At 44.1% G+C, this 12,675-nt stretch overlaps 1 pseudogene; it reads right to left on the bottom strand.

Annotated features, from left to right (window-relative positions):
• Positions 1-5: 5 nt before the first annotated feature.
• On the bottom strand, positions 6-5,028 carry Tuba1b-ps9 (tubulin, alpha 1B, pseudogene 9; annotated as a pseudogene).
• Positions 5,029-12,675: the final 7,647 nt, after the last annotated feature.

The following is a 12,675-nucleotide window of genomic DNA, read 5'->3' as shown; positions in this document are numbered from 1 at the left end:
ATAAATTAAAGTCAACTGATGGGCAGATTATAAATTCGACATAGGGGCTCAAGGTATTGGATTGCAGTGATGCAAAACTGGTGGAGATATAAAAACATATGGCCATTTGAAGAGCTATACTTACATGTGGCATTTGAAAAAGGCAAGCCCTAGAAACAAGTGGGATGGTGAGTGTCAGGATCTGAAACTTGGTGTCATGGGTGGTGTTTGTGAAAGGATACAAAATTTCAGCTTTTAGAACTAATAGACTGCAAGATCCCATGCCCAGCAATAGCAACATTAGTTAAATTTTAACCATTTATTTTATTTCTAATGATGTGTCTCTTTCACTGCAAATGCATGCACGTTGCAGACCGACAGAGGGAATCAGGTCCCCTGGAGCTGGAGACACAGGTCCTTGTGAGCCACCTGATGTGGTTGCTGGGAACTGAGCTTGGGTTCTCTTCAAGAGCACCCCTGAGCTGTCTTTGCATCCTATAGAGCAGTAGTTCTCAACCTTTCTAAGCTGCGACTTAATATAGTTCCTCATGTATAGTGATCCCCAACCATAAAGGTATTTTGTTGCTACGTCATAATTGTAATTTTGCTGCTTTTATGAATTGTAAATATCTGATATGTGACCCCTCTCCCCAGGTTGAGAACCACTGAATCTAGATCTTCAGAGTGCTGGATTATAGGTGTACACACTGTACCCTGGTATGCAGGTATTCGTAACATACATAATAATTGTCTGAGATGGTGACTGTGTTAAGTAACTTTAGAGTGGAAATAATGTTACAGTGTTCATGTATACCAAGATATCATTATATTACAAGCATATCAAGAACCCATTTTAAATAAATTATACATGGGAAATGCGTTTAAGTGCTTATGCTGAAGAAAGAGAAGTGCTTTATACTAGGGACACACAATTCAGGCATAGGTCTCCCATTTTGAAAATGGTCATATCTCTTTATTTGGGGACTAACAGCTTGATTCTTACCTATTTGCCTTTACAAGTGTGTGTGTGTGTGTGTGTGTGTGTGTGTGTGTGTGTGTGTGTGTGTATACTTCTATTGAAATTTCCTGGAGGCACACCTCAATGTGGGGGTGGGGTAGACAGCTCCTATAGGAGAATCAAAGCAAGGTATTGGTTTTCTACCTTTTTTAAATTGGATTTTTAAAATTTACATTTCAAATGTTATCACCTTTTCCCAACCCAAAAACCTACCTCTTCCCACCTCTCCATCTTGACATTCCCCTACACTGGGGGAGGGTCCAGCCTTGGCAGGACCAGGGGCTTCTTCCTCTGGTGCCCAGAAAGGCCATCCTGTGCTACATACATACAGCTGGAGACATTGGCCTGTTCATGAGTACTCTTTGGAAGTTAGTTTAGTCCCTGGGAGCTCTGGTTGGTTGGTATTGTTGTTCTTACGGGGTTGCATCAATCTTTTCACTAACTCCTCCAACAGGGACCCTGGTTTCAGTTCAATGATTGGCTGCAAACATTCTCTTCTGTTTTTGTCATGAGCTGGCAAAGTCTCTCTGGAGACAACTATATCAGGCTCCTGTCAGCATGCATTTCTTGGCATGAGAAATACTGTCTGGGTTTGGTGGCTGTATGCATGTGGGCTGGATCACCAGGTGGGGCAGCTCTGAATGACCATTCATTGAGTCTCTGCTCCAAACTTTGTCTCCTTATCTTCTCCTATGAATATTTTTGTCCCCCTTCTAAGAAGGACTGAAGCATCTGCATCTTTGGTGGTCCTTCTTCTTGAGCTTCCTGTGGTCTGTGGATTGTATCTTGGGTAATCCGAGCTTTTGGGCTAATATCCACTTATCAGTGAGGGCATACCGTGTGGGTCTTTTGTGATTGGGTGACCTCACTCACGATATTTTCTACTTCCATCCATTTGCCTATAAATTTCATGAAGTCATTGTTTTTAATAGCTGAGTAATACTCCACTGTGTAGATGTGTTACAGTGTCAGTTCTGGGTACAGGCAGGAACCAGACTGCTCCTCGGTTCTTGTGTCCAGAGGTCTCCAGGGGGAGTCCTCTTGGGCCAGGAATGTGAGCAGAAGCAGTGGTCTCCCCTGAGCTCTCGGGATTCTTCACACTTCTGCTTTTCTACCTTTTTATTACACTGGAAGTTCATGTTCAGATCCACCCAGTACTGAGTTAATAATCCACTGTTTACAGAACAAATCTTGCTTGGGATTTGTCCTTCTAGCTGAAGTTTTAATGGAACACAACCATGTCCATTCACTGCTGCACGATGTATGCCTGCCTACTTCCTATGATTATAGAACGGTCTTCAGTAACAACAACAAAACAAACAAGCAAACTAAGATTTTATTATCTGGTCCTCTCCAGCAAAGCTTACTGAAACCTGCTGGACAACACTTTTTTTTTCTTCTTAAAGCTTTTACTTTGAGACCTCATGGAAAACTTAGAGGTAGGTATGGAGAAGACATGATCACAGAATGGAAACAGCGCAGAAGCATCAATGCCTGCAGCTAGTCCTGGAGCTGGAGTTTCGAGTTTGACGTGATACAGGGGCTGGAGGAATGAATTAGTAATCCTCTCTCTCTTCACCCCCGCTTTCAACAGAATCTATCCCTGTATGCTATGCAATTATTTAAATAATGTTCTTTTTATTCCAATTTTAATATACGTGCTGCGGAAGCGAGCACTCTGATTGTTTCTGGCACCCTACAGCTAGGCATACCTCTGCCTACGTGAAATAGAAAGATCCACATATTGGCATGATCCTGTTCAGGTATTTCATATGGGGAAGAGGACATGTTTGTGTTTTTCCTACATGATGCTGCAGGAGTGTGCCAGCTGCCAGAGGTGGCTGGTGAGACTTGCTGATCCTGGGAGCATGAAGATTCAGCTCTCCTGGTTTGGGTCCCTGGAGTCATTCCTGTGCCCTTGGAGGAAAATGGAGGATTTCCCCTCATCTTTTGTCATCACAGAGATTCTGGCATTGCTGCAGTCATTGTTACCACCACGCATGTGTCCCGTCCCACCACAGCCTGCGCTCCAACCCTCTATGCACCGCTGCTTGCGAGAGAAGACTGGGCTCCAGCCGTTACCCCTGCCCCTCCTCATTCCCCTGGCAGCTGTTGCCCCCGTAACTGGTGTTGCCATTTTGCAGTCTGTGGCTTCACAGGAATGCCATCTGCGTGAAACTGCTGGAGACCAGGGAACTCTGCCATGGTTATGCAGATCTCAGACATGGTTCCATTGCCTGCCGGTTGTTCCAGAGAAGGATGGCCGAACCTGAACTGTCCTGGGAAAGACTTTGGCATTTTTGCTGCTATTGTAGCAGCCATTGCTGCTGCAGCCACTGGGTCTGCAGTGTCTGGAGTTACCCTCCCTTCCTTTTCTTGCTTAACACGAAGAACCTGTGTGTATGTGTTCTTTAATCCCACAGGCTTTCGCCCGATTCTCGGTGCCATGTCAGTGCGTGCATTGACACGAATCCACACCAAGCTTCTCATAATCCTTCTCTAGGGCAGCCATGTCTTCATGGGCCTCAGAGAACTCCCCCTCCTCCTCCATGGCCTCACCCACATACCAGTGCACAAAGGCACGCTTGGCATACATCAGATCAAACTTGTGATCTGGGCGAGTCTATGTATTGCTCAGCATGCACACAGCTCTCTGGACCTTGGCCAGGTCATCACCAGGTGGGACTGGTAATTAATGCCAACCTTGAAGCCAGTGGGACACCAGTCCATAAACTGGATGCTTCACTTGGTCTTGATGGTGGCAATGGCAGCACTGACATCCTTGGGAACCATATCACCAAGTGGGCAGCAAGCAATGTGTTTACCCTGGTGAGGGTCACATTTCACCATCTGGTTGGCTGGCTCAAAGTAGGCATTAGTGATCTCTGCTACAGAAAACTGTTCATGGTAGGCTTTCTCAGCAGAGATGGCAAAGGCATAAGTGGCCAGAGGGAAGTGGATGCGAGGGTAGGGCACCAGGTTGGTCTAGAATTCTGTCAGATCAACATTCAAGGTCTCATCAAATCTAAGGGAAGCAGTGGTGGAAGATACAATATGGCTAAGAAGGTGGTAAAGGTTAGTGTAAGTTGGGCACTCAATGTTGATGTTTCTACGACAGATGTCATAGATGGCTTCATTGTCTATCAAGAAGGCATAATCAGAGTGATCCAGGGTATTTTGGATGTAAGGATGAATTGTAGGGCTCAACCACAGCAGTGAAAACTTGGGGGACTGGGTAAATGGAGAACTCCAGCTTGCATTTCTTTCCATAATCAACAGAGAGACACTTCATTAGCGGGGAAGTGAACCCAGAGTCAGTTCCCCCACCAAAGCTGTGGAAAACCAAGAAGCCCTGGAGACCTGTGCACTGGTCAGCCAGCTTTCAAATTCTGTCCAAGACAAGGTCAATGATCTCCTTGCCAATGGTGTAGTGGTCACAGGCATAGTTCTTGGCAGCATCTTCCTTGCCTGTGAGGAGCTGCTCGGGGTGGAAGAGCTGGCAGTAGGTGCCAGTGCGAACTTTATCAATAACTGTGGGTTCCAGGTCTATGAACCTGGGTCACGTGCTTGCCAGCTCCTGTCTCACTGAAGAAGGTGTTGAATGAGTCCTCTCCTCCCCCAGTGGTTTTGACGCGTGGCCTCTGCCCATCAGGCTGGATGCCACGTTCCAGGCAGTAGAGCTCCCAGCAGGCATTGCCAATCTGGACACGAGCCTGGCCAACGTGGATAGAGATGCGTTCACACATGATAGCTATGGGTTAGAAGGCAAGGGTGATAGAAGCAGGTACTGGGTCCCGGTTACTGTTCCCGACTAAGAGACAAGGTAAGTAAGGCAATGAGGCCACTGGATAGCACTTCTACATGGAGTTTAGATTCTGTCCTGCTCAGGGAACTCTATTTTACTTTTAATTCTTAGAAAAATGTTTCCAAATACAATAAAATACATAAACTTCCTTGAAACTTCTAACTTTCCATCCTGGATTTACTGACTAATAATCTACTTCTCTTTTTTATTTGTTTTATTCAAAGGCTATAATCGCTTGCCACTAAATTTCCTCTGTTTTCTATTTGGCAAAAATTACAATATGCCATTTTAACTAGTGCATTAGATGGAGAGAATTGGCTCATAAATACTTCATAAATGTTTCTGGACTGCAAAACTGTATTTATTACGAACAAAGGATAATGTTGCCAATAAATATCTCTGGAGCGTCATGAAGCGGCATATTTAAATAGCATGCTGTACTGCTTTCTAGACAAAATGGTATCCCACCCATCAGCAAAGCAAAACACTCTGCTCTCTACTGTGTAAAAAGAAATGAAATTTGCAATCTCACTGGCAAACCAGGCTCAACAGGGGGTAAAAGCACCTGTCTTCAGAACACAAGACATGCTCAGGGGTTGCTTGCCTAAAAACCAATATTCTAGATTTAAGACCTCCATAAATACACTTCTCTGCTTAGTCTGAAGGCTCCTGAGAATGAAACAGAAGTTATAGACCCATAATGTAATGAAAACTAAAACTTCACCATGGATTCGGGAGAACAAAATCAGTTATATGGAAAAGAGCCATCAGTAGGCGGGATGCTTAGTATTCACCCTGAAGTTCCCACTCTGATCCTCTGGATTGTGCAGACATTGTGAGCCAGCACCTCTGCAGCGACTGGCTCACTGACTGTGGTCCCTGAGAAATGCCATTTTGCAGATGTAATCATGGAGACTTGTAGAGGGCCGCAATATGTTCGCCACCACTAGATGGCGCTGTCTTCCACTGCGCCCCACGTGGTAGGTCAGGATAGACTCCGCCATTGCAAGATGGCGCCAACCTTTGCCGCGCCAGCCGGCCCCCCCTTTCAGGTAGTTAACTGTGCGCATGTGCAAGAGTGCCTTCATGCCAGGTCTTTGCCCACTCCGGGGCGTGCCTTATGAGATCATGGGTAACAACCAATCAGGTGTGGGTGCGCTGCACCAGGGTTTTATAAGCGCCCCATATTGGCACGGCGTGGCTTTTCCTCTTCTAAGATTAATAAAGTGGTCACAGTAAGGATTTCTAATGTCCCCGTGCTCCTTGCCGGCGAAAAGTCGCGTGCGGGACATTTGGTGCCGAGAATCCGGGACACAAAAAAGCTACAACATCGCCGGTGCCAAGAGGAAGCCTCCGTTTCACAGAAGAAATCCAGAAGCTGTGGAATGCAGGTAAAAAGAACTCTGAGAGACAATGCTTAGCCCTGATCTGCTCCAGCTCAGTCCCCTGCCGGACGCGGCAGGTGCTGCTATGGTTGCTCTGGCAACCCTCGAGTTGTATCTATTGACCTTTGAGTTTCTAGCTACCGCCAAACGGCGTCAGAGGTCACGTGGGAACTGCCCAGCAGTAACAGCAAAGCGGAGAGTGTTGGGGGAAGGGCGAAAATCGTCAGAAACAGAGGATAGTGAAAAGTTGCAACGAACTGATCGATCTCAAGCACCAGGCCCCCCTGCGGTCTTACCACCGCCAGGGGTGAAAAATTGGGGAAAGAATGCCCCGGGTGAGAAGGGAGGAGGTAAAAGGAACACAGTATTTTGGGAGAAAAACTTTGTCTTAGTGCTTATGAAAGGTGTAATTAAGCTCCCGCGCCGGCTCTGGGGACGCCGCGGCATCCGGGCGCTGACGCGACAGCTTTACAGAGTCATACTGATCAGATTTGATAGAAGCAGACCACCTGAAAATTTATTCAGGAGAATCAAACAAAAGGACATCTCAGTGCCCGTGCACAGCCTGATAGAGTTAATGTAATTGGGTTGTGAGTAAAAATACTCAGGGCTGTGTTTCACTTCCATACCATTGGCGAATGTCGGTCGTTCTGCTCAGATAATATCTCTCAGTATCTTACAGAAATTGGGTTTCAACACGTTGGTGGACTAGTCCAGGAATTGAGACAATCCATCGCCCATATCAGCTCCACTCGAGTGGATAGTCGCCGTGAACGCCATCTGGCTTTTTCCCCTCTTTGTCTATTGTTTGTCTCTGGTGCACCAGGATGTCCCCATGTCTGTCAGTGTATGTCTGTGGTTTTTGTTTCTCGTTGTCTAAAAGTTTTATGTTTCATGTTCAAAAGAAAAAATGGTAAAAACTTTATCTGCCGGTTGTGCACACCTTGACTTGGTTTTAACTCGTTTCAAAAAGGAACAAATGAATAAAAAAGTTTCAATCAGGTTTTTAAAGCCCTGTGCCTGGAGCCAGGTGTCTAGATTGGCTGGAGAAGCTGACCAGAAGCTAAGCGTCTACACGAGCTGATCTTAAAAGCGCCAACAGCTTCTTCATACAAGAGTTGATAGCTGTTTCTCTTAAAAAAATCCCTGACTTATTACTTGACTCAACAGGTGACAAGGTGCTTCTCTTAAAATCATAGGTAAAAGGGTAAAAATGATGTTTGGTCTATATATTAAAGATAGGTGTAGCCACTTCAATTTTGTTTCTCATTGGTTTTATATGTATAAATATGCTCTACTTGCCTTGGTTATGGACTATTGGCTTTCAAGTTATTGGATATGGTTAAAAAGGTATAATATTGGTAACAGAAAGTTGACATAAAGTTGGTAATCTGGATGGAGTCATTCTAGATAGCGTGTGACATGGGCCAACCTAGGCAGACAGGTCTAAATTGAGGTAATATTTTTATGGAACTCTTATCCTAGAAACCAGGCTTCTAAAAGAATTTAGGACATTGTCCCTTGTTGAGGTATTGGAGACCACACCATTGTGCGTCCAAATGTAAAAATTGACAGTCAAACTTTGTAACATAATAGATAGACCTGGGGTGCCTTGGAGACTAGATTGTTTGTTGGAGGTTGAGTTTTGCTTTCCAAAGTTGTGGCTTGCCCTGAAGTTATCTGTATTCTAATGCTAATTTCCACTGCCCAGAGAACAGCTGCCTAGTCACGTACTCAGAACTCAGGTGACCTCGTGGCTGTGTTCTGGTGTTACAAAGAGAACTTAAAGATTGTGATTTAGGATTGCCAGTGTTACATTGACTAACTCAAACTTATTTTTAATTAAGGAAAAATCAAACAGGTAGAGATTGTTACAGGATTTATAAAGGATTGATGAGGTTTTAGAACTTGTGAGAGCATTACAGCCAGTTTCCTTACTCCAACTGCCATTTCAAGACAGATTTAGAGGATTGATTTTATACAATTTGTTTTCGTCATAACAATTGTGAGTTTTCATTTCGTGAGCTTGCTGATAATTTTAGAGAGCCCATAAAGTGATATCATTAAGAATGGCTAACAGCCTCATATTAGGTAATTTTGTTGCTTCTTCAGTGTAAGAAGTTAGAACTTAAATCTTTCAATGTATATGGAAATTTTTATTACAAACCTTTGCTCTCAAAATGAGCTTTAATATTTGGGGAGTAGCTGTTACACTACTCCAGATAAGAATATTTAAAGCTAATTTTAAGCTTCTAAAGATATGTTAATTGGCTAAGTACCTCACCTTACCAGAGGACTTAGGTCTTTGTTATGCACATTGGAGATAAAGCTTCAGCTGTGTTAGTACAGAGTTGTGGACTAGAGTCATGGAAGTATTTTAAATAGAAACCTGGTAAAACATATCTTATTCCAAACAACAGTTAATTGGTTATTACTAAATACTGATATTTGCCCTATTACATATACAAATTTCAGGCAAAATTGATAATTTTACTCTTTAGATGCTTTTTTATTTCCTGTAAATTTGTGCATGCAACCCATAGAAAATGCACTTAGTGTATTTATAGGTGGTTCATCTAATGAAAAGGCTACATGTATGATTGGATCACTTGTTTATTCTCTTGAATTTCTATTGCTTCAACACAGATTATTAAATTCCATGCTTTAGCCGCTGTTTTTAAAATGTTAAAAAATCAAGCTTTCTATTCATATACTGATAGCCAATGTGTGGCTTGTGGTTTACAATTGATTTCAATTACTTAATGCTTTATTAGAGGCAAGTTTTCTACATGAAATCAGTGAGTGATTTCAGTGTAAATGTCTGACAACTCACTGTCCCTTCAGTGCTCTGGCTCAGACAACTAAACAAAACCATAGACCCAGCTCTTTAAAAATGGTAATAGAGTTGATAACACACCCTCACGAAAAGAGGAAGACTCCATTTGTTTACTTTCAACTCCCAGCCTCACCCTGCCAGCTCAGAGATTTCTAGGAAGACTGAATCTGGACAATATTTACAAGATTTGACATTTCTAATTAATGCTTATGTTTAGGTAAATAAAGTTTGTGAGGTGCTAGAAAAATGGCTTAGTGGTTAAGAACACTAAATACTGTTCCTTTATAGGACATTTAAGAACTCAAACTGGATTGCCTGGGCTCCTTAACAAGGGAGGACAAGATTCCAGACAGATTATAGGCCTTACATAAGAACAATTAGTGAAAAAATCTCATTCTTTATATATCCAATACAATTATGCTGGAGACAATAATTTGGTATACAAGTCAATTTATAAATACAAGTGCTCAGTGTCCTCAACTTAATCCTCGAGGACTTACCTTAATAAATAATATCTTTACTATATCTTAATAAATAAAAAGGGGGAGTTATCCCTGTATGCTAAATAATGCTCCTTTTATTTCAATTTTAAAAATTTGGATGCCAAAGTTTATGGCACCCTACAACTAGGCATACTTCTGCCTAGGTGAAATAGAGAGATCCACTTATTGACATGTTCCTGTCCAGATATTTTATATGGGGAAGAGGGAATGTTTGTGTTTTTTCTACAGGATGCTGCAGGAGTGTGCCAGCTGCCTGAGTGTCTGGTGAGACATGCTGATCCTGGGAGCATGAAGATTCAGCTCTCCTGGTTCGGGTCCCTGGAGTCATTCCTCTGCCCTGAGAGGAAGATAGAAGATGCCCCTTCATCCTTTGTCATCACAGAGATTTTGCCGTTGCTGCAGTCAGTGTTACCGCTGCGTGTGTTCCCGTCCCACTGTGGCCTACGATCAGACTCTGTACACTGTTGCTTCCTGGAGAAGACTGGACTCCAGCTGTTACCCCTGTCCTTTCATTTCCCTGGTGACTCTTGCTGCCTTAACTGGTAACTGGTGTTGTCATTTTACAGACTGTAGCTTCACAGAAAGCCACCTGTATAAAGCTACAGTGACTGGAGAACTCTGTCCTGGTTATACAGATCTCAGAAATGGTTCCATTGTCTGCTGGTTGTTCCAGAGAAGAATGACTGATCCTGAACTGTCCTGGAAAAGACCTTGACACTTTCGCTGCTATTGTAGCAGCCATTACTGCTGCAGACATTGTGTCTGCAGTGTCTGGAGTTATCCTCCCCCAATCTATTGTTAGACAAGTACAGTGGGTGAACTTTCTGGAGTAGTTACTAACAATTGGGAATTCAAAATTTTTTTATAAGAGCGGCTTGACCACGGTCCTTGGTGGTAACACTGAGGAGGACCATATGAGGTGCCCACTACTTATCGGGAGTGGCTCTGTTTGATGCAGCCCTATGCTGTGGATCAGTATTCATACCATGGTTGGTTTACAAACTCAGATCTCAACAGTAACGTGATAAGGCCGTTATCACTCAAGCACTTGTTGCCATTGTACAAAGGGCCTCACCTGGAATTTGGTTATCTTGTTCAGGATTTACTCTGTATCTGAGTTCCCTGCTCCTGCACCCCATGGATCTGTGGATCCATTGCACTGGGAGGAGAGGGATACTCTCTGTATCTGAGTTCTCTGCTCCTGCACCTCATGGATCTGTGGATCCATTGCACTGGGATTGAGAGAGACTCAGTGTTCCTTTGATCAGCCCTTGCACATCGCTGAGGTTTCCTCATTGCACGCGATAGGGTGATCATTTCTGCTATAAAATTATATAAATTATAAGGGTGAGATGTAGAGGGCCGCAATACGTTCGCCACCACTAGATGGCGCTGTCTTCCACTGCGCCCCACGTGGTAGGTCAGGATAGACTCTGCCATTGCAAGATGGCGCCAACCTTTGCCGCGCCAGCCGGCCCCCCCCTTTCAGGTAGTTAACTGTGCGCATGTGCAAGAGTGCCTTCGTGCCAGGTCTTTGCCCACTCCGGGGCGTGCCTTATGAGATCATGGGTAACAACCAATCAGGTGTGGGTGCGCTGCACCAGGGTTTTATAAGCGCCCCATATTGGCGCCGCGTGGCTTTTCCTCTTCTAAGATTAATAAAGTGGTCACAGTAAGGATTTCTAATGTCCCCGTGCTCCTTGCCGGCGAAAAGTCGCGCGCGGGACAGAGACTGTTCAGCTGACCCCAAGCTCATCAAGGTGGATTATCTGAATGGGCCAGATCTCATCACCAGAACCCTTTAAAGCAGAGTTTTTATTACTCTGTGTGTGTGTGTGTGTATGTGTGTGTGTGTATGTGTGTATGTGTGTGTGTGTGTGTGTGTGTGTGTGTGTGTGTGTGTGTGTGTGTACCATGCATAAGCCAGGGGATACTAATAAACGTCAAAAGCAATTTACAGCAGTTGGTTCTCTTCTTCCACTACCTAAGCTCTGAAGATCGATGAAACTTGGACCATCAGGCTTGGCAGCAATCATCTTTACCTGCTGAGTCACGCACGGCACCTCCCCTGGGCTGCTCTAATGAGGGAATTGAGAGCAATTCAGAGAGATTCAAAGTATAAGAGGGCTGAGCAGCAGGGAGACATTTTCGATGCTGCCTTGGATATGGAAGAGCCCCGAAAATGGACTTGAGGCTCATCTCTGCCCAATAGCTGTAAAATAAAATGTGGTCTCAGGGCTACAACCACAAAAAATTTAAGATTTCCAATGAGTGAATGGACCTGGAAGAGGGTCCACCTTCTGACCCTCACTTCTAACCTCCTCCAAGCTCATTTTCCCTTACTTTCTAATCAGTATCGCCCCAGGTATGCACATGCTCACAGCTCCTCACTCAAATGCTCCCTCCTTACAGTTACCGCACCGCCTCCCTTTTCTGTGTTCACTTTCCTTCTTGCGCTGGCTACCAGGCCTCACGTCAGTCATTCACTCATTCCGTCCTGCATCTTTCACAGTTTGCTGTTAGGACCTGGAACTGCAGTTGCCCGCTGTCTTTCCCCAGAGCCCTGAATGGTACTGGGTGTTGAGTTTGAGTGAAACGAGGAATAACTGCACGTGTGAGCAATTCAAAGTTCTTAACAAACAAAAGGATAGATACCATGGACAGATGGTCCCTCCGCCCACCGTTTTAGGTAGCCAGGGTTACATAACTCATAGTTCTACTGTAGGCTAAGCTAAGAAGTCCACCTTACAGGAGCTAAAACTGACCGTTGGAGTAATAGCCACACCAGCCCTAGCTCTAATGAATATTCTGTTCCTGTTAAAGCTAGTTATTATAGCAACTAGATTTTAATTTGCACCTATGCTATATTTTATATATGCAGCCACAAGAGTATACCATAGCGCAGCGATCAAGTCAAACCAGTTAACCTATCTACCACATTGCATACTTAACCATTTTTGTGTTGAGAGCATGTAATCTGCTCTTGTTAGTTTTCAAGTGTGTAGGCAAAATATTGTTCATAAAACTGCTCTCATAGGAGACCCAAGAAAATTGGTCTTGCCTGCAAGTTTTTATCTTTTGACCAACTTCTATCTATCACTTTTATTTGATCCAGGGGAGGCATGGAGCCTTGTCCTATGGTACAGTAG

The sequence above is a fragment of the Rattus norvegicus genome, chromosome 16 (assembly GCF_036323735.1).
Source record: "Rattus norvegicus strain BN/NHsdMcwi chromosome 16, GRCr8, whole genome shotgun sequence".
Lineage (NCBI taxonomy): Eukaryota > Metazoa > Chordata > Mammalia > Rodentia > Muridae > Rattus > Rattus norvegicus.
This window is presented reverse-complemented; position numbering and strand designations above follow the sequence as displayed.